At 39.1% G+C, this 2,128-nt stretch overlaps 1 protein-coding gene and 1 non-coding gene across 3 annotated transcripts in view; both read right to left on the bottom strand.

Annotated features, from left to right (window-relative positions):
- The window catches only part of Zpbp (zona pellucida binding protein), a 146,363-nt gene that overhangs the window by 108,837 nt on the left and 35,398 nt on the right, over positions 1-2,128 (bottom strand). The gene's annotated exons all lie outside the window — the stretch shown is intronic.
- LOC115065244 lies at positions 1,521-1,648 on the bottom strand. The gene has a single exon (XR_003845040.1). It is a non-coding gene; the product is annotated as a small nucleolar RNA SNORA24 (small nucleolar RNA).

Genomic DNA, 2,128 nt, shown 5'->3' with positions numbered 1-2,128 from the left:
TTCTTACGCTTGCCTCCTGCCATCTGGTTATCTCTAGTGCTTACTGCCCTCAATGTATCTGATTGGAGCCTGTCCTTCCTATAATCCAGGTTGATTCAGGACTCCTCAGAGTCCAGCTTTCTCTGTGATCCTGTGATTCCAGGATCCTGTGAACCTGAGATTCTGGTCTGTCAGAGTTCTTGGCAGTCAAGCTTCCTCTGAGACCCTGAGTTCCTGGTGTGACCAAGCTCCTGTTATCCTGGGAACCTGGAATCCTAAGATCCTGAGTGTGTTACAGTGCCTGGAAGTGGTGTCTCTTCTGGGAACTGTGGGGCTGTCTGGTGTGTTCGAAACAAAGGTATACCAGTATGATCAGAAGGACCCAAGCTGCTGGTCAGACAGGTCTCCTGTGTCCTTGCTCCTGCTGTCACATGCTCGTCACAACTGGTTTGGAACAGATGTTGTGTTCCACTCACCAGTGACCTTAAGATCGTGCTGCGAGTCCTCTGGGGACCGTGGGTCTGTCTGCTGAGTTTGCACCCAAGGTGACACGTACCCGGCGCCGACTGGAAGGGACTTGAGCCCCTGCCCATCTTCTTTAATAAGTGTTCAAACAGCTTTGCACCTTGCCATGACTTGTGGTTGGCATCTTCTCTAATCTATCAGTTAAGTGTATCTCACTTTTCAATATCCTGTATCATTTTCAGATCATAGCAGTTCTCTGGGTCACCCCTTTCTGATTTTCTTCTTGTATCAACCTAGTGTCTCTTGACCTGTGGAAATTGAGTACAAGTCTCTCCTACTCTGGCTCTCATAGGACTTAATGCCATTACTGTGACTTGCCTGTAGTCCTCCCACTAATTCTTGTGATTTTAATCCCAGCAACTTCAACTGAGTTAGTGTTTCTCAGCACTATCAATAAACCAGAACAAATATAATTCAATGACATCAACAATCAAAATGCACATTTTCAAACTGAACATATGTTAGCCTCTAATGAAATAAGACCTCTATGAAAAACATCATCTGCCTCCAGAAAAAAAAGTAATTAGATCGTACTGTTATGATCATGGAAATGCAGAGTTTAAATTTTTCTGGATGTTTGACTAACAGTATAGAAAAGCACAACCAATAAGCTGACAATTTATGATTGTGAGATATTTTTTCTCATAAAAATATATTCAACATTTATTTCAGAGATATTCACAGGAAATAGCCTGGGAGTAAAGATACCCACATTTCTTATTTATTCATCAGTTCAAACTGTCACACAAACACACATACACAACTTCAGAGTTATCAATAACTGATCAGCACTTCCCAATGTAATCATATATGTCATTTGAAGTGAAAACTATAAAGAGTTCAATTTCTCTATAGCTATACTCAAATATGAACTATCCCTTGAGAAATAAAACTTTATTTTTGTGTTACGGCCTATTGACAATAAGACTAGGGCCCTTGTGGAACAGTTGCCTATAACAGAAAGATAGATAATGTGGTTCTGTGGTCCTTCATATACAGCAATGCTGAACAGTGAAGAACGTTACTTGTGAAAGTCAGACTCTGATACTATACAAAGGATGACACCTTTTCCAACAAATAAAAAGCTTGTCCATGGCTACAAAGGAAGCATGCCACAGCTGACAGGTCCAAAACTTAAATGGAGTACAATTATAACATTTAAATGAAGTCTATTACCATGCTTAAAATATAATAAACACAGCTGCAAGCAACATCCCAGAGTGTTTGTTTTAAAAATCTTTTAAATACTGAGTTTTAAAATGAATTTATGCTTATTTAAAACAATTCCATTAAGAAAAAGTAAAGAAAGTAATAATGAAAACTAGAGTTACAAGAAGCTGGGAACAATTTTATTTGATATTGGAATGGCTACTCCAGCTTGTTTCTTCAGACCATTTGCTTAATTATTTTCCAGCCTTTCACTTTGAGGTAGTGTGTATCCTTTTCCCTGAGGTGGGTTTTCTGTAAGCAGCAAAATGTTGGTTCCTGTTTGTGTAACCAGTCTANTAGTCTATGTCTTTTTATTGGGCAATTGAGCCCATTGAGCTTAAGAGAAATTAAAGAAAAGTAATTGCTTCCTGTTATTTTTGTTGTTAAAGTTGGGATTTTGTTCTTGCGGCTGTCT

Source organism: Mus pahari, chromosome 13 (genome assembly GCF_900095145.1).
Source record: "Mus pahari chromosome 13, PAHARI_EIJ_v1.1, whole genome shotgun sequence".
NCBI lineage: Eukaryota > Metazoa > Chordata > Mammalia > Rodentia > Muridae > Mus > Mus pahari.
The sequence above is the reverse complement of the archived record's forward strand: the minus strand, read 5'-3'. Positions and strand labels throughout refer to the sequence as shown.